General features: G+C 36.1%; 1 protein-coding gene across 4 annotated transcripts in view; it reads right to left on the bottom strand.

The window, feature by feature from the left end:
* Positions 1–21250, bottom strand: part of DLG2 (discs large MAGUK scaffold protein 2) — a 1919888-nt gene that overhangs the window by 1584964 nt on the left and 313674 nt on the right. The window lies entirely within an intron of this gene.

The raw sequence follows: 21250 nt of genomic DNA, 5'->3' as shown, positions 1-21250 counted from the left end.
GCTCTTACCATTGAAATTATGTTTTATTTTGTGCTTAAAATCTTCCCATGACTTGCAGCTACCTAAATCCTTAAGAGATCATGTGAGGTTCTTAACAAGGTGACCCTCCCTACCTTTGCTCCAGATCTGCCTCCCACCATGCTCTGCCAGATAGACACTCTATGTCTGAGCCACGCAGAACTCCCTGTAGTTCCTAGGGGAAAAAAAAGATATGCCCTCTCTTTCAAATGCCATGCCTCTGCATGTGCTGCTCTGTCAGCCCACCCTGTTTACCACTATGACTTTCTTCAAGGCTTTCCTCAAGGTTATGACTCTGAGAACCACTCCCTTTCCTATCCAGCAAACTTAGGCACTCCTTATTTTGTGACATCATGTTAAATTACAGACTGCATATCTCCATGCCCCCACTGGAGTATGAGCTTCTTAAAGACAAGCACTACAATCTGCATAGCGTCTTCAAAAACCACATGGATGTAAGTAAGGGAGGAATTCCTACCCTACCCCATTCGGCTCCCAGGCCTTTGCTCCTGGCAGCATTCCTGCTCCTGCTATAAACAATGGGGTCTCATTCATCTTTGTTTCCCTAGTATATGACACACAGTAGAACTCTAGGCACTCAATTAAAGTGTGTTGATGGAGTAAAAGAAATGATTGCTTCAGTGTTTCTTATGCCCACTTTTGCTTCCTTTTACTTAGAATCAATCAATTCCGATGAAAAATTGTCTCACAGGGAGTCATTTTACCACAGTCGCAGCGAAATAGTAGAAGACAAAATCATTTGATGGTGTACTCCAAGTTCCAGAGAGCAAGAACTTTCAGTTCTAGGCAATAACATCTTGGGGGAATTTCTTTTGGCAGCAGTTACTAATTCATATTTAATGAACTTGCTTTGTGCTCCCATAACATTTTGCATCCACTTCTACTTTGGCACTTGATATCATGCTACATGGGTGCTTAAGACAGGCAAGAATCTGATCTCACTCATTTCTTTATCCTGGTACAAGGCATTCAATCACTGTGTGTTGAGTGGATGTTGTCCAGTAATCTGACACAGTAACAGCAAATCCACCCAAGCCACAGACCTGGCTATCCGAAACCACAGGCGACAAGTCATTTTATAAAGAGGAGTCCTCACAAATATCTCAGTTTAATTCTTTAAAATACAATTTTTATTTTTATTTTGTACAGAAGCCTTTCTAAAATATGCATATTCCTTTCCTCAAGGAAATCACACTTAAAACAACTTAAACTACTTTGAATATTAACTATTTCTCTATAGCAGAATAATTGCTTCAGAGAGTTTACCCCACACAAAATGGTCTCAAAGTATGGTGCTTTTTTTTTGTTTTGGGGGCAGGTTTTTTGCATGTCATTTTTCTTTTCCTGCCTTCTTTTACTATCAAGCTGTCAGATTTCACTCCTCAGAACCATGAATGTGTCTGCCAATAACAATTGTTGCTTACATTTAATAACTTCTATTTTTTGAATATTCACTGACAAACAATGTGATAAGCGCTTTACTGGCCTCATTATACTTCATCCTGACAAGTTCCTAAGAGAGAGTAGAATCGGCTCTGGCTCCTCAGAGCTCTTTTTCTGTTTGTCCTGACAGGCTCCTCAGGAGAGAAGCGGGATCGTTGACTCTCAATATCTGGGCAGTAACTGAACGTGGCTGCGTTGTTGCTATATCCCTTTTTCAGAAAGCCCCATGCCAGTGATGTCATTTCAGGCAGCTCCATTACAATGAGAGTGGATGCTCCACTGTTTACAGCCTTATTTTCTCAGTGTTTAAAATAACACATAATTGGGGCTGCTAACATCTCTCAGAGCTCCATACGATTTCTCTATCAGATAAATACTTGGTAAGAAGGACTGGGAGCAGAATCAGAGAATAATTGATGGCTTTCAAACTGATGGAAAAGAATGTATATTTGTGCTGATTGCAAACTACAAGTAATGGGTAGGATTTTAGGAAAGCATGCTTTTATTCCATCTATAGGAGAATTCTCTAACACTGTCTCATAATGGAAATAGTAAGCTCTATCTTTCAATCCTCTACTTTTAAAATAGCCTTGACATTCTAACCATAACAGCTACTGGCCTGGTAAAGTATTTCAGGCAAGTATGTGTTTCCATCTGATTCTTACCCAGATCTGTTCACTTACAAGCCCATACTTCTTTACTGGAAATGTATTTGCATCTTGTTATCTTCAACATCCCCCTGTAAACCTGAGGTTGGCCCTGCTGGCCCTGCATGCTGTGCTTCAGACAGCCTCAGAAAATATGTGTGACCTGGTCCTTAGTCCACGAGCTGACACTGAGCTGACCTGCCCAGCCTTCTGCAATGGTAAAGAATGTCCAGATGAGATTGGATGAATATCTGATGGGAAGTTACATAAAGCATCATTGAATAAGTCCTTGGACTATTTGAACAATAAGACTCCTTAAAATTCTTAGGATTCCATGATATCTCAAGAACAGAAAGATTCAAGAGTACCAATTATGGAGTGAGAGAATTGAGCTTGAGTTCATAACCTTCTACTACATCCTAACATACAGCAAATAATAGAAACAACTTCACAGGATTTTTGAGAGAATTAAATGAGATTGTGTTTGGTAAACAGTTTAAAAAGCCTAATAAATGTTAACTGCTCATTAACAATGTTAATGTTAGGCCAATGACAAGTATAATGGTACAAGTTCCAATCTCAAATTCATCACAAACACAGAAGAGAGAATTAAATGAAGGACTGCTCTTGATCTATGTTGTTTTGTGATCTGTTTTCAGGAACACAATCTACTTTTTTGAGCAATATGCAGTGGAGTGTTTTAGAAAATGAACTGCCTGGGATTGAATCCCAGCTCTTCTACCTACTTTCTGTGTGACCTTGGGCGAATCATTTAAACTTTCTGTATCTTAGTTTATTCATCTGTAAGATGAGAGTAATAAGAATACCTATTTTATATGACTGTCATGAGACTGAAGTGATTTAATATATGTAAAATGCTTAGATAACTACCTGGAATGTAGTGCTACCTAAGTGCTATCTATTATTAAAATATGTTGTTACTTACATCAGTCAGGGTTCTACAGAGAAACAGAACCAAGAGGAGAGAGAGACAGAGACAAAGAGAGATTACTAAGAGACCAGTAAATCTGAAATCCATAAGGCAAAGCAGCAGGCTGGAAAGTCAGACAACAGGTGGTGCTGCAGTCCTGAGGCAGAATTTCCTCTCTAGGAAACATTGGGTTTTTGTTCTTAAGGCCTTCAACTAACTGCCTACTCACTTTATCCAGAATAACCTCTTTTACTTAAAGCCAACTGGATGAAGATGGCAACCACATGTATAAAATACCTTCACAGCAACATCCAGATTAGCATTTGATTAAATAACTGAGTACTATAACCTAGCCAAGGTGATCCATTAAACTACCACCATGAACTACAAAGAACCTCATGAAGATTTTGTATTACACATTTCTTTAAGAAATTAGTTTAGCCAATGACTTGAGGTATTAATGGATTTGGGTTTATGACTCACTCTTACAGACTTTGTACAAGAGAACTTAAGTTTTCCTGCTAATATGATATCTGGCATTATATTAATTGATTCATTTTTCATCAGGTTGAGGGGGATGACCACAACGGATTTCAAAATAAGACAATTTTCTCTCCTTAAATAAGTAACAAAGGGTTATTCATAAGTTAAGCCATAACCTTGGTATTTATTTTCAACTGCAGTGGCATATATACAAATACATCATATTTACTAAAGTAGTAATAGAAAAATAACTGAAAATAGTAATATCTGTGAAAATTTCAGAAAATGTTTAATTTACAGTTCACTAATATGGATTTTCTAGTTCCCAAAACACCCTGGGACTACTATCTGATTCTGCTCTTTGACAGTGTTACAAGTTAATAATCTTTTATCTGACTTGTTTTGGACCACTCTCAATCTCAATTACTCTGCTCTATTTCCTTATGTTTATATATTTGGAAAATTATGGTCTTTTTAGATAAGACAGAAATATAATTTGTTTATTTAGCCGATGAACATTTACTGATCAGCTACTATAGGCAGGAATCTGCACTAATTCCAAGGGGATGTAATCCACATACATGGGGGCACAGTTCCTGAATTTTTAAAAGAGAACAAGTTATTAAAGTGGATTGTAGGGGAGTTCTAGCCTGCTCACAAACAACTGTAATACAGTGTGGAATGTGCTAAGTTACCTAAGGGGAAAAAAATGCTAAGTTGACTCAAGCAAGAAGAATATATTTCTTGATAAGAACATCAAGTCTTTTTGATAGGACTGCAACATAAAGCCCTTGGTAGCCAGGGTCTAAGGCAGGTATACTTCCTTAGATCTACCTTGTATCAGGCTTTTAGAGTATAGATATTTTGAAACTCTTTTCACTGTTATACTTTTATTATCAAGTTATTGATAGTTCCACTTTATAAACAAATCTCACTCCCTCACTGTCATATTTTCAGAGTTGGACTGACTCCATACAATGTAAGCTCCTTTCTCCATGGGAGCAAAACTATAAGAAGTGTGAAGCCTCTTCTATATTTTTTAGCAGGATACTCTGCCTGTTGAGTAAGAATGATATTGCAAAATTGTATATGGCAAAAAATGAATTTTTAAAAGAGAACAAGTTATTAAAGTGGATAAAAATCAACCAAAATCAAGTCTACAATAGGAAAGAGAATGGTCCTTGCAACCTGACCATTCTCTCCATGAATGCTGATGACCCAGTAACATTGCTGACTCTGATAGTAACATGATCTGCCAATATGGTTCAGTGCACAGAGAAGAATGTGAAACTTCATGACATCATTTTAGCCCATAATTGTCCCATATTCTGCCATATAATAAGTATTTTAAAGAACAGAGTGAGCTGTGGGCCACCATGACTCACTTCTGTACATTTAACAAACTCCTTCAGAATGTGATCCAAAACTAGAGACTTTTTCCTTGACTGAACCAGGAGATTTTAAGACATGTTTCCCATACAACACATATGTATTTAGTAAAGCAGATTTTTTCCCAGCACCAAGGAATATGTAGTCAGTCATCCACCCAATAAACATTTATTGAATACTTGCTGCCTAACCATCTCTGAGCCATATTATAGCTATATGAATACATATATTTCTTGCCATCATAGGGTGCTCACAATCTAACAGGTGAAGCATTTGAACAACTAGTTCTAATACAATGTGATGAAACCTCTAACAGAGGCCTTGAGAGGCACACAGGAGAGCAGAGTCTGTCCTTAGGGGTGAATGAAATATTTGTTCTACTTGAGGGAGTTAAAAGAATGGTGATAGACAAGTAGGCCTCTAAAAATTAGGAAGGAAATTCACAAATCGAAACAAGGGGAAGACAGAATTTTCTTCACACAAAGAAAATACCAACAACAAAACTTAAGTAAGGTTTAACATGCTAAGGTAAATGCTACATTAAGGCAATGGAACAAGAATCAGTTTACAGTGAGGATCAGTAGATAGTTTTAAAACTGTTGGATTGTGGTGGCTGAGTTAAAAGAGAAAAGACTAGATTATGAAGATCAGTTAGAAAGCTGTTGCCAAATCTCTTAGTAAGAGTCCGTGAAAGCCTGAATTAGATCAGTGGCGTTGGGAGAGGAGAGGAAGGTCGAACCTAAAGAAGTTTCAAAGTGATTAATATTAGTGGAATTTTACAGCTAAATATTTTTGTACCATCTCAATAATAATATATCCTTTGGGGTCCAGTATTTCTAGTAAGTATGAATGTGATCTAATTTCATTACATTCGAATATTAGGGAGAGAACTAAAAAGCACTCTCACCATTTTGGATCATATTATTGGAAGGTTAGCTATAGTACTCGAAAGAAAACTATCACTGTGTAAGTCATTCATAGATAATTGTTAATATACAGCCTCAGCAAAGTAACCACCAGCTCTGTAAGTGACTCACAGGCTTCCTAGGAAATTAATTTTGCCATCAGGATTTCCTTTCTTTTACAAGGTAGTTTGACTGTATTTTCTAAATTCAACATAATTTTCTTTTTTTATGAATCAAGTTACTACCCATGAGAAATGATACTTGAAAGAAAAATCCACTATTCATGCTCTCCAGAAGGGTAATCTATAGCTCACCAGGTACCCAGTTGAGTATTTCCTAGTGTGACAACCACTTAATTAGTCTCCCTTCCATCATTTCTCCCTTCTCTGATCTCTCATGCATGGTGCTGCCAGATTAATCTTCTTCAGCATGGCTGATAATGCCACTTCCTTGAATGAAAATTTGTTATGGTTAACAACAGCTTAAAGAACAAAGTCTAAGCTCTATAGTATTCAATAGTATACTATAGTATTGTAATTAAAGCTCTCAATCACACAGCTTGAATTAACTAATCAGTCTTATCACTTTCGGCTTTCCCTGCCTGCTAAAACTAACTACTCACTATGCATAAAGCCTTTCCCATCTTTTCCTTGGAAAGGATACGGGATGTCACACATGTTTATAAATCTCTATGACAGTACATTTTACTGTGTGACTTTGATCAAATTAACTTTTTTGAGGCTTAGTTTCATCTTCTGCAAATTAGAAATAGTATCTACCTACTACATCAAATCCTATTTAAAACAAGATGAGCAAACAATAATATACCTAGCTTGCTGGATTGCTACAGAGATTAGGAGATAATACATTAAAGGCACCCAGCCCAGACTTCATTTATAAATGCCAAGTTTTATTAATCTTCGAGCTTTTGCTCATGCAGTTTCCTCTATGTGGAACACCTGCCTCTTCAACCTAAGTCTTAAGCATCACACAAAACTCAGGGCTAAAGTCACCTGCCCATGAAACCATCCATCCCCAATATCCTTTGAAAATTAGCTTTTTTCTCATAATGTAACAGGACAATTCTTGACTTGAAGTCAAATTCACAATTCCACCACTTTCTAACAATATGGCACTGGTCAAGCTGCTTATCCACAGCTTCATCATTTCTAATATGGGGGGTGACATCGATTCTTCCTAGCTCACTAGGCAATTAGGATAGCAAAGATATGCAGTATTTTTTAACTATATAATAATCTACACTTATGATGCACTGTTACTCCTACTAAAATATAAGGTCAAATAAAGAGCCTTGGTCTTCCCCATCTTTGTAACTGATATAAAGAAAGATATCAAGTGCAAGAAGGAGAAAATAACTAGTGTCTGGGTCAGGAACTAGAATATTGGAAGAAAGACGGAATCACGTGAAAGGGATGGGCAAGACAGCGGAGCAGATCTGAGGCTATGAAAGAGGACTGTATTCCTGAGGTTCGCTTTTACATACCAATCAATGTGTGCAAAGGCAGGTGGCAGCTTAAAAACTTAAAAACACTACTTAAAGATGAATACACACAGTTGACATTATATAAGTGATAAGGGAAAGAAGGGAAAGAAGAGAGAAAGAGGAAAAGAAAGAGGGAGAAAAGGGAAAGGAAAACAAAGAGAAGACTAAGAGCTAATTTAGTGCATCTTGCCAGGCTGGTACAATAATAATCAACAAAAATAAACCAGTAGTTAAAGCTTAAGTCTGAGACCACTCATATCACCTTTAAGGTTCCCTTTCCCTAAGTGTGCCTCCTCTCTCTACTCCACACCTCTCCCAACCCCCATTTATCATCATTTATTTCCTCCCACCATTACCCAAGTTCCCCACATCAAGTAATTACTCTTTCCACCCATTCCCTCAAACAAAAAAAGAAGAAGAAGAAGAAAAGAAACAATGTTTTTATTTAAATGTCAGTATGGAGCTCTACAAGGTCAGTAAGAGCCTACTGACAGCAGAACTGTATTGCCCGACAGCTGGCATATACATTTTAACAGAGCTACTATTCATCTCTTTCTCTTCTTCAGGCCCACCAAAATATCCACGGAAAGAATTCCAATCGCAATGGGCATATGTGAAGATATCCGTGCACTATATAGTAATAGATGACATTATATTAGATTCACATAATACTTTTGCTTTGTGAAATGCTTTCTCATCTGTCATTTGATCTGAATTCCCAGAGAGGAATGATGAAATAAGAAAATAAAATCCAATTTTTACCGCACATTTCAAAGAAAAGCAGTTCTATATAATTCAGTTTTCAAAGCTTTCTTATACAAATCTTTCATTTGATTCTCCCTAACAAGTAGTTTTTTTCTCCATCTAGTGATAAAGTGAGACTCAGAAATGAGAAAGGAGTTTTATCGATAATTTACACGATTATTATCGATATAGCTGCTATTTACTAGATTCAAGAACTGTACTAAGCATTACATACGTCCCATAATTATTCATTCTTCAAAACAATCCTATGAGGTAAATATTATTATTATGTTAACATTTTGAAGAGTAAAGAATTGAAGTTCAGAGAAGTTAAGTAATTTGGCCATAGCCACACAAATAGCAAATGGCAAAACCAAAATTCAAACACACAAAGCTCTCAGATGACTCTTTATTTTTCTGTTACGCCAAGTTGCTGCCCTGCTGGCCCAATGCTGTTACTGCAACACGGTTCAGTAATGGCTCAGTAATGCAAAAATGCTTTCTTTCTGTTACCAAGTTAGGATTGCGGGTTTCAGCTCAGCGATTCAAGATCTGTGGAAAAGATAGACTAATAATATATATAAATGATTAAAGCAGAATTGGGGAGGAGTCTATGTACACTTCTTTCACAGCAGAATCAAAGATAGTTAAGCAGCAAACTCATCATAACGGGGAGCTACAGATCAGTTAATAGGAGTGTTGGCAGATAGGCGGAGGGTGATAATGTGTGTCTGTATGGAACAGTATAGAAGAGAGAGATCGCTAACAGCTTGGGAAAAACACCTAAGAAATGAACAAACAAAATCAAACCTCAGATTACACGCTTATTTTAAAATGTTTTGAAACAAGGGATTTCTTCATTACATTCCTAAAATGAAGGCTGAGTGAATAACTGTCACCGTGTTTCAAAACATCAACAATTTGACACAGAATAGCTCTATTATGACTCTGCTGCCTCACCTTGTGATAGCAACAATATATTACAAGTAAAAACAGGTAACAACAGCACACAGACCTTTTTGATTTACATTTCCTAACACCTTATACAGATTAGAATTTAAATTAAGTAGTTTGAATTTTATCACATATATGTTAAGGAAGTGAGAAAGAGATCTTCCTATAGACACGTGAAATGAAATTTCAAGAACTGGGAGGTGAAGCTTACATTTAAAATGATCCCAGGCTGAATGTAAACAGGTAAATGTTACTCTTTTTTTTCAAGACAAGGAAAATGTAAAACCTTGACCTCCAGGTCTTCAAAAACAACATACTATTAAAACTATGTCAAAGCTTTACCTTAGGGACTCATCTAATTTTGTTTTCAGGGAGGAATCAATCATTAGAAGGCACATTACAGGGACTTCACAAAATCCAAACAATGACCCCACTGTCCTTGCTAGCCACTTCAAAATACACTTACTATAGCTACAATGAAGAAGGCTGTGGAAACTAATGGCAAGTCAAGCCAATTCAGGAAATAAAATATTTCCCATTTCTAAAAACAGGAGATTCGTATGCCTTTCAAGATAGTCAGATCACGTCATTCATGTGCTCAAAATCTTCCAATGGCTTCCCATTCCTCTTGGAGTGAAATCTTTCCAATAGCCCATAAGGCTGTACATACTCTGGACCTGTTACCTCTTGAAATGCACCTTCTATTCTTCTTCCTTTTGTTCCCTCAGGTGCAGTCAAGCAGGCATGCCCCATTATTCCCTGAATATACTAGGGACCCTGGCTAGTCCCTCCACCTAGCATCATCTTCCCCAAGATAATCTCATAGATAATTCACTTAACTCCCTCAAGTATTTGCTCAAGTATCTCTTGTCTCTGAGGTCTACACTCAATTAAAATTGCTATCCACTGTAACCAGAACTCCTAATGATTTTCAATCAGATTTATTTTTCCCATAGTAATTATTTATTAATGTATTATATACCTTACTTAATTTTGATAATTATTCATTTTTTGTTCCCTCCACTACAATGTAAGTTCCATGAAGGCAGGAATTTTTGTTTTGTTTGTTGTGACACACATACATATACACACACACACACATACCTGACATAATAAATACTCAATAAATTTTGGTAGAATAAATTAATGAAATGAATAATGGTATCCTCAATAAGAACTGAGGTTTGGTAAATCAGCCAGAAAAGGACAATTTTCTAAACTATAACTATGAAAAATGCAATCAGACAATGAGGAAAGATGGCTGGAATAATGAGATTTTTAGTTAGGGGTTTTAGGAAAAACATTGCTTTATAGCAGGAATCTTTCCTACTTGACTACCCTCTGGCAATCTGAAGGGATTGTCATTATATCCTAAACCCTTCCTGTTGAATAAAACACCCACCGCCACCTCTAGGGACTCCCATGTCACCACTGTAGTCTTCTTCCTAGATTTAGACAAAGGAGTGAGAAGAGGAGCTGATGCTGGTCACTTCCCTCTTGAAATGCACCTTCTACTCTTGGATATGGGTAGGGGTGGGAGTGGGAGAGAGATGAAAAAGAGTTTTTCTCCATCCCTTGGGAAGTGGTAATACAGAAAGTTCATGCTACCAAATAAGTGTTAGGGGGACAACCAATCAGAACATAAACCTCATTCTAAAAGTCATTGTAATGGATAACTCTTGATCTAGCCAACCTCTCCTTTCCCCTTTTAATAACAGAATGTTCTTACAAAATTTGTGCCCCAACAAATAACTTCTATTATGGACACAGAAGGAGACTGAACCAAGCATAATCATATTAGAAGAAGACTTCTGGAGAAATACTGTCAAATGACCAGATATGGAGTGTCAAGCCAGGATTGTTTTATATAAGGAGATACATACTATCTTGGGTGTATTTCAGAATAAATTTTTCTTGTTTTTTTTTTTCTTTTTAAAACCAACCTTAGAAGAGATAATAAATTCGATAGAAAAAGCCAGAGGGGAAGCAATAGGGATCAATACATGTAAAACATTTAGAACAGCATCTGTCACATCAGTAGCACTACATAGCTTTATAATTCTATAATAAGCAATCTTCTGTACAAATTTATGCTCAATAAAAAAATAGCTAAAAGGAAATATGTCAAAATGTCACCAGTGGTTACCTCAGGGTGAAGAATTACAGGACTGACCTTTGGTCTTCCTTCTTTCCCTACCTACTTTAATGTATTCTACACTCTAATCAAACAGAACTAGTTGTAATCTACCACATACACCCCATGATTTACCAGTTCTCCGAGTTAACTCAGGCTGTTCTCTCTGCCTGGAATGTCCTTTTTGCCTATTTCTACACACTCTACCCATCCTTTCAGACATCTTTCAAGGTAATAGTAATAGCAGATAAGAATTACTGAGTGTCTACTATGTGTCGGGCACTATATTAAGCATGTTATATAGATAATCTCGTTTCATGAGTAAAAGCCTTTTGAAGTAGGTACAATTTTTGCCCCTGCCTTATTGATTAGGAACCTACAGTTCCAAATGCTAGAATGACTTATTTAAGGTCATATAGTTCACTGGTGGTAGAAGTGAGATACATAAACTCAGGTTTGTTTGACTATGGAATCGGTGCTTCAGTCACCATTGCCATGGATTCTTCCTTAAAAGTCTAGACTCTCAACTGGAAAACAAGCTCCCTGAGGTCAGGGTCAATAGAAAAATTTTTTTTTTAATTTAAGTGTCTTCCAGTGAATGCACCCAGTACAGAGCCTAACAAAATGCAGTAGCTTAGGCAATAAATATTTAAATGAAAAAATTAATGGATAAGTGAGTCACTCCATCAACTGTCACTTGGATATGTATTTATTCTAAAAATAAAGCTCTTATGGAAGATTCAGATGATCCTACCTGAAAAGGTAGAGCTAAATTTAGTGTATCTGTTCTTAGGAAAACTGCTGTTAGCCAAAATAACATAACTAAAGTTCTCAACAAATGATTGATAAAATGGGTGAATTTTCTAGGTGCTGAAGAAAAGGCAATAAAGTAGACAAAATCCTTGCCCACATGAAGCTTACTTCTCACTGAGAGGGAAAATACACATTTAATTATTGTGAGAATCCCATTTTAGGGGAAGAAAATGAGATATAGAGAGGTTAAGTAATTTCTGCAAAGTCACACAGCCAGTAAGTACTGGAGCCTGGATTTGGACCTGAATGCTCTGGTTGTAGAATGCTTACTCTTAACAACTAGGCCATGTCTCTCTTATAGATGATAAGTGCTATGAACAAAAACAAAGCAAAAAATGGAAACCGCGAGTGCTGGGCAGGTGAGAAGGGTATTTTAAATAGAATGGGGAAGGAATCACAGAGAAGGTGATATAAGATTTTATAGAGCTGACTCCCCACCCCATACAGAAATCTGGAAGAAAAGCATTACAAGGTAAAGACAAAACAAGTATAAATATTTAAGGCTCTATGTATTTGAGAAACAGTAAGCAGGCTCGGGAAGCTGGACAAGAGTGAGCAGAGCAGGAGGATTTAGATGAGAGAGGGCACTGGGGCCACAACCTGTAGGGCTCTGTAGGCCACTGTAATGAATTTAGCTTTTACTCTGAGTAGGAAGATACTGGATGGCTTTAACAAAAGAATGACACAATAAGTCTTATGTTCCACTAGAAATGTTAACAACCTTAGCTCTGTGGATTTCTAGAGGTTTCTAGATTCCATGTACGCTGTTTGAAAAGTGGGCAGTGGACAATCAGTCACTTAAAATTTTATTAAATATGATGCAGCATCACAGTACCTGCCACAAAATTCCAATCTCATTTTTCCATTGCTTCTGACTTATTTTATAGCAAAAAACTGGAAGTAGAGAAATACTACCACAGAGTCAAAAATATCAAAAAAAACTACTGAGTTGAATGGAGAGGGAAGATACTAAGCATTTTCACAAGAATCTTTATTAAGGTGTTGTTAATATACAATCTTGTGATGGGTTCAAATGTACATCACAGTGATTCAACAGCTCCCATAATCAACTTTTACTGTGACTGCCAATTATTGTGCCCTTTTATCCCCCTCCCCCTTCCACCCTGCACCCACCCCAACCCCTCTCCCGTGGTAACCACTAGTTACTTCTCAGTGTCTATGAGTCTACTGTTGTTTTGTTCCTCTGCTTTACTTTGTTTTTATATTCCACAAATAAGAGAAATCATATGGTATTTGTCTTTCTCCACCTGGCTTATTTCACTGAGCATAATACCCTCTAGATCCATCCATGTTGTTGCAAATGGAAGGATTTCTTGTCTTTTTATGGCTGAATAATATTCCATTATATATATATATATGAATCACTTTTTCTGTATTGATAAATCTATTGATGAATATGCAGATTGCTTCCATACCTTACCTACTGCAAATAGTGCAGTGATAAACATAGGGGTGCATATATCTTTTCAAATCAGGGATTTTATTTTCTTCTGGTAAATTCCTAGGAGTGGAATTACGGAGTCAAGTGGTATTTGTATTTTTAGTTTTTTAAGGAACCTCCATATATTTCTCACCAACAGTGTAGGAGAGTTCCCCTTTCTCCTCATCCTCACCAACATTTGTTGTTCCTAGTCTTTTGTATGTTGGCCATCCGAACTGGTGTGAGGTGATATCTCATTGCAGTTTTAATTTGCATTTCTCTGATGATTAGCAATGTGGAGCATCTTTTCATGTGCCTGGTGGCCATCAGAATTTCTTCTTTGGAGAAGTGTCTGTTCAGATCCTTTGCCCATTTTTTAATTGGATTATTTGTTTTTTGTTTGTTGAGGTGCCTGAGCTCTTTATATATTTTGTATGTCAACCCTTTATTGGATCTGTCATTTATGAATATATTCTCCCATACTCTAGGGTGCCTTTTTGTTCTGATGATGGTGTCCTTTGCTGTATAGAAGCTTTTCAGTTTGATGTAGTCCCATTTGTTCATTTTTGCTTTTGTTTCTCTTGCCCGAGATGTACTCAGGGAAAAATTGCTCATGTTTATATTTAAGAGATTTTTCCTGATGTTTTCCTTTAAGAGTTTTATGGTTTCATGATTTACATTCAGATCTTTGATCCATTTTGAGTTTACTTTTGTGTATGGAGTTAGACAGTAATCCAATTTCATTCTCTTACATGTAGCTGTCCAGTTTTGCCAACACCAGCTGTTGAAGAGGCTGTCATTTCCCCCACTGTATATCATGTTTTTTTAAATCATATATTAGTTGGCATATATGTGTGGGTTTATATCTTGACTCTCTATTCTATTCCATTGATCTATGGGTCTTTTCTTGTGCCAGTACAAAATTGTTTTGATTACTGTGGTTTTGTACTAGAGCTTGAAGTCGGGGAATGTAATTCCCCCAGCTTTATTCTGCCTTCTCAGGATTGCTTTGGCTATTTGGGTCATTTGTGGTTCCATATGAAGTTTAGAATTATTTGTTCTAGTTCATTGAAGAATGCTGTTGGTATTTTTATAGGGATTGCATTAAATCTGCATATTGCTTTAGGCAGGATGTCCATTTTGACAATATTAATTCTTCCTATCCATGAGCATGAGATGTATTTCCATTTATTGGTGTCTAATTTCTCTCATGAGTATTTTGTAGTTTTCATGGTATAGGCTTTTCACCTCCTTGGTTAGGTTTATTCCTAGGTAGTTTATTCTTTTTGATGTAATTGTAAATGTAACTTTTTTCCTGATTTCTCTTCCTAATTTGTTCTTAGTATATAGGAATGCAACAGTTTTCTGTGTATTAATTTTATATTCTGCAACTTTGCTGAATTCAGTTATTATTTCTACTAGTTTTTTGGTGGGTTGCATGTATAATATCATGACATCTGCAAATAGTGACAATTAAACTTCTTCCTTAACAATCAGGATGCCTTTTATCTGTGTGGTCTGATTGCCATGGCTAGGACCTCCAGTACTATGTTAAATAAAAGTGGGGAGATTGGGCATCCTTATCCTGTTCCCCTTCTTAGTGAAAAATCTTTCAGCTTTTTGCTATTAAGTGCAATGTTGGCTATGCATTTGTTATATGTGATCTTTATTATGTTGAGGTAAATACCTTCTATACCCATCTTACAGAGAGTTTTTAATCATGAATGGATGTTGAATTTTGTCAAATGCTTCTTCAGTACCTATTGAGAGGATTATGTGGTTTTTACCCTTTTTATTAATGTTGTATACGATATTGATTGATTTACAAATATTGTACCATCCTTGCATCCCTGGAATAAATCCCAACATTTCACAAAGTACAAACTAAGATAAATAAGTACTAGAATGTAATGTACAGCATGATGACTATAGTTAACAGTGCTGGATAGTACATTTGAAATTGTTAATAGTGAACCCTAAGAGTCCTCATCACAAGGCAAAAAGACTTTTAGGAGCTGTATGAGATGATGGGTGTTGACTAAACTTGCTGTGGTAATCACTTCACAGTATATGTACGTTGATTCATTAAGTCATGTAGTTTAAACTTACACAGTGCTGCATGTCATTATATCTCAATAAAACTGGGGGGAAAACATTTTGGAGATTTTTTTTCCTGTTCTAGAACCTCATTAAAGGATTTCTATCGACTATCCTCTTTTCCTCACAGCAAGTTTTCTCATAGCAAACAAGACATTAAAATTCAAGTTAAAGGATATCTGCTTCTAACAAAGCAGCCAATTACTCTGCAAAAGAAAGACAGAGTGACTTATTACTAATGGGTACTCTTGCATATTCTTTTTGCCCTAACCTTCCTACATGTGAGTTGCTGTTTTAGAGGCCTCCAGAACTTCCAGGAGGCATAAGAACACAAATCACATGCTTGTTTTTAAATTCAAAAGCTATAGACCAGCTGCAAGACTGGAAAGATTTAAAAGAATATTCAGTCAAATGGAATATGTTTCTGCCCGATTACACATACACACTCAACCTTCCTCTGACCAAAAAAGTCATGTTAAAGAACAAGAGAAAAAGGCAGCTTTAATGAGAATCACTTCAACTTACATCCTTCTCCCAGCCTTAAGCCTGATGTTCCCTGGCACCAATAGGACATGGAAAAATAAGCAGAAGCAGTAATTTTAAAAAATATCCAGACAGAAAATCCTCAGCAGCCTCACAAGATCCCAGTATGCCCCAAGAAGAGTAGGAAGCAGCCAGATATACATTCTGCTGCTAGTTTTTACCTATGGAGCCATGAGATATACAGATGGAGATTAAAAAAAAAAAAAAGTGGAGAAGATTGTGGTAGAAATGAGGAGGAGCAGACAGTAGAGTAGACCTTATAACTAGAGACCAGGTGGAAACATGCATCTCAGCTGCAAATTCTAATACAAAGGAGTGATGCCTCCTGAAGATTAGAAAGGAAATGTCCAATAGGAATTCTCTCATTGTGGATGCTGACTGAGACCATGATGCTCCCCTCATGTCTCCTGCACCAACATCATTCAATTCACCACTAGTCACTGAGGCAGCATCCTCAACACTACAACATAGAATATGACACCATGTGTCTGCCCTTACTGAGATGCTGTGGCAGAATATATGCACCAGGGAATTGGTGAAGGGCAAGTGGGGAAGTGATTAGGTGTAAAGCAGAAATGCTTTGAGAAAACCCAGAATTGACTAAGATTATGTTTTCCACCTCTCAGCAGATTCAAGGCTTAATACTAAGATCATGTTGACTTACAGAAAATAAAGCTTTAAAATCTATGCACTATTATAGTTCTTTAACTTTATAGTTAAGATTCCTCTGTGCCAGGCACTGTGATAAACACTGAGTGTATAAGCCCTGCCTTGTGAATCCTTCTATGGGGGTAGCAGTCTCCTCCATGGCATTAAAATATCACTAACATCTTCCAGCTAGGATCCATTATATGCCTACATGTCTTTAAAATACCTGACCCAATGGTTATTGGCTCTGAAATTTTCATTTTTTATGCTACCAGGCTTTGCTTCCACATTGTCAAAATACTGCAAGAGATTAACTTGACTCTACTAAAAAAAAAGGGAAGAACTAAATTAATTTCTCAATGCACAAAATAATTATTTCAACCACTAATCTTGACTTTTGCCTCATACTAGTGGACTGCAGTTGTCATAAGATACTTCCTTTTGCATTTTTATGCATTATCAAAGGTTTTAAAAGGCTATGGATGTCTTAATAAAACCTTTTTTAAAGTTAATGTACTAGCACATATATAACCCACTGAAAAGTAATACCCCATGGTATTCCATTGCCTTAGGTGCCTGAAACTTCTGTTTCCAGAGCCAATGTACAAGTCACAGAAGATCATTTTTACTCCTTCGGAGTATATTGTCTATGGCTTCCTTTGCCAGCTTTGATCAACTAAAGCACACCATTTTCTTCTCAATTCTAGAGTACATTCTGCAGAGATCCACCTAAGAGAACAGAAGAAGAAAAGCATAATGGGATAGGCAAGAGCCCTATGGCCAGACTGAAGTGGGAACCAGAGGATGCTTAAAGGGACTTTTGTTCTGGTTCAACATATAGTTCTTGAGCCTAAATGTGACAAACACTCATGGGTGCTGAGGAATCAGAGACAAGGGAGATATATTTTATGATTGCTGCCCTTAAAGAGTTTATTTGTCCTTCTTGGCTGCTTTAAATAAACTCAGCTTGTTCAAAGGAGTAGACACAAGGTGAGAATTAAAAAACCATAATGAGCATTTGCACTACATCATCAGAATCTACACAGACTGTTGTCCCTTAGTTTTTCTGGATATGAACTTCATTTTGGCTCCATTTCTCAATTACTGATCTCACTTAGACCATTTCAGCAACAATTTAATTTGCTCTTACTTCCTGAACTTTGACCTTAATAGCTGACCCCCACAGTTATCCTCAGCTCTCCTGACCCACTGCACTGAGCACCCAAACAAGAGATACTTATGACGTGTGCCCACCTCCATCTTCAGTGAGATAGACCAGCCAGACCTGTCTCCACCTCCCCTAGCTCATGAGGAAGGAGCAATCATACTCACTTCAGAAGCATATTGATTGGAGTTAGTGTGTGTTCACATTCCGATGTTTTGGATGTACCTGGCTGATATATAAATCACAATGGGCTGAGGACATCCTAGCAACAGACTTTAAGATACATAGACTAGAGGTAAAAAAATAAATAAAAGGCCTAAAACTGCATGTGCGAAAACCCACATTACATCAACTCTGTTTTGCCTATCCTGGTTTTGACATTGAAAAAATAAGTAAGCTTAATATCCATGTGGACTTCTTTTCTCATCAGTCATCCTTATACTGCTAATACATGTTCAAAACCAATTAAAAGATTAAAGTCCTGATTTATAGGACTCAATCAGTTTTGTAGATAGCTACTGAGTAAATAGCCTTAATTTTTTTCTTAATTTTTAAAATTATTTATTTATTTTTTGGTATTATTAATATACAATTACATGAGCAACATTGTGGTTACTAGATTCCCCCCATTATCAAGTCCCCACCACATACCCCATTATAGTTACTGTCCATCAGCGTAGTAAGATGCTATAGAGTCACTAATTGTCTTCTCTGTGCTATATTGCCTTCCCTGTGCCCTCCTACATTGTGTGTGCTAATCGTAATGCCCCTTATTCCCCTTATCCCTCCCTTCCCACCCTTCCTCCCCACATTTTTTTTTTAAATGAGTTATCTAGCTGGTAAAATTGTTGAAAGAATATTAATCATAAACCAAAGGTATTACATGTGTATATAAATTCATGTGAAATCTTCATCCCTAAGAAAACCTACAGCATGGTTGTGAGAATTCAATCATTTGAATACACAAAAAGCCCATACAGATGAACAACATTGGTATCTACAAAAGAAAAATGAAAAGAATATGAATGAATTCACAGAAGAGAAGATTAAAATAGCCAACAAACATATGGAACAATGCTAAAATTAACTAATAGTCTGGGAACTGGAAACAAGTTACAACCAAAGTATCACTAAGCCTATTAAATGCAAAAATTAAGAAAGCAACACCCATTCCTGGGATGGATGCAGGTAAAATTGTACCAGTGTGCATTATCAGTAGAAATGTGAAAAATGAAATCAGTCTGGCAGCATTTATTCAAATGAAAAGTATGCATGCCCTCGGAGCCAATAATGCCACCCCTGAGAATGTATCCTATGAATGAAAGCACCAAAAAGTTCATTTGTACATGCAATCATCAGATCACAGCATTCCTCGGAGGAGCAGAAAACTGGAAACAGTAAATTCCATCAAGAAAGGAATGATTGGATAAATTATGATACACCCATACTGTGAAATAATGCACCCATTGGAAGAAAGAATTAAAGCTATACCAGACAACTTGGCAAAACATTCATATAATATGAACTTTTTTTGAGAAGTATTTACTTCCCAAAATTCTGTATGTGTATATGGGTGCATGCTCCAGGATGGATATGGATAGGGAGATATATTTCTACTCTGTACCTGGGTTTAGTTTATATATGAATACATATTATAGGAGTACAGAAGGATTAAACACATTAAGTTGTTAACATGGGTTACTGTGTATGTGCGTAGGGCCAAAACAGCCTAAGCAGGAAATGAATGAAAGTGGAGACATGCAAAATGGAAATGTGAAAAGAAAACTGCATTTAGAATAAAAAGTATATATTTGATCATTTATGTAAAATTGGGTATATGCATGGGATTTTGTATATAGAAATTGATGAAATGATTTTTGAAAATTCAAAAGGAACAAATAACAAAGGAATAAGAGCATAGAAAAAATTATAGAAAAACAGCTATCTAATCCTGGAATGTGGAAGGTCAAAGCAAAGAAAAAAGAGTAAAAGAAACAAAGGCAGTAGATTTTACAAAGAAAAAATTTTAATATCAAAAAGCCTTATAAACAAAATAAATAGCAATCAGCAATCTAGAAATATTAAAACAATTATAACAGTAGGATGGCATATTTCATAAATAAAATGATCTTGCAAAACAGTAAGAATTTTAGCACTGCTTAGAAAAATGGACAAAGAGCTTGAAAGTATCACAAAAGAAATATAAATAGCCAATAATCTAAGAAAAAAACAGTTTAGTTTCAATAATGAGTAAATAATTGCAATCTAAAGCATTAAGTAACAAATGTTATCCATTAATTTGACAAAATATTTTAAATAATTAATGCTACTAAGGGTATAGGTAATCAAGCCTTCTTAATTACTGCTGGTAGCACCTTCCTGCAGATCCCTTTGACAATTTGTCAGTATTGCCTTAGACTCAGTAGTTTCATTTATAAAATCAACCATTATGAAATAACAGAGAAGACACAATGGTTTATATACCTAGATACCCATTATAGTATTGATCTTAGCAGGCAAATGGAGATAGTTTAAATATTGAATGAAAAGCTGTGTAAATGAGCTCCAATTAATGGAATATTATATAGCCATTAAAATATTTTCAAAAAATATTTAATGGTATGTTAATACTATTAGAATAGCATTAAATTTAAAAGTCATAAAAACACCTTACACGCTGTTGTTGTAATTTTGTATACATATATTTATACCAAAAAAAAGACCAAAACAATCAAAATAATTTCTTCTAGGTATTGAAATTGTGATTTTTTTTATGCTAAGTATTTTATAAACTGCACATAGTCGGTATCTATTAATTAACACATTATTGTCACTGTGAAGTTTTTCGTCAAGTAACTAACTAAGGAGGTCACTACTCACTTTCCAAATTGATTCTGAGCAGGACAAAAAGTATATCATAGGCTTCAATCTTAACAATCCATGATTCAGCAAAGTGCCATTGATTAGCACTAGGATTCTATGTAGCTTCTATGTCAGCTATACAACCCCGATCTTAACAGATGTGTGTGTGTGTGTACTACTACCTGCCTGCAGTCTTAATTATCACTTAAAAATATCATTGATCTGCCCTGCTTCCATATTAACCCTCAGCTATGAACCTGAGGCATGCATAAATTACTTTGCTCTTTGGTAACTGTTAATTCTAACAGAAGTCTCTAAATTTCTTGATCCCATAATCTTACCTGTAAAAACTATTTGCACATACAACTCTAATAGCTTTATGTTTATTTTTAAATGTATATGTATTATTGTTAATATACTAATATAATATGAACCAATGTTAGTAGAGTTAATAAAATTAAAGTCACCCAAATATAAAAAGTTATAAAGAATTTGATCAAAAGAAATA

The sequence above is a fragment of the Manis pentadactyla genome, chromosome 9 (assembly GCF_030020395.1).
Source record: "Manis pentadactyla isolate mManPen7 chromosome 9, mManPen7.hap1, whole genome shotgun sequence".
In the NCBI taxonomy this organism is placed as follows: Eukaryota; Metazoa; Chordata; class Mammalia; order Pholidota; family Manidae; genus Manis; species Manis pentadactyla.
This window is presented reverse-complemented; position numbering and strand designations above follow the sequence as displayed.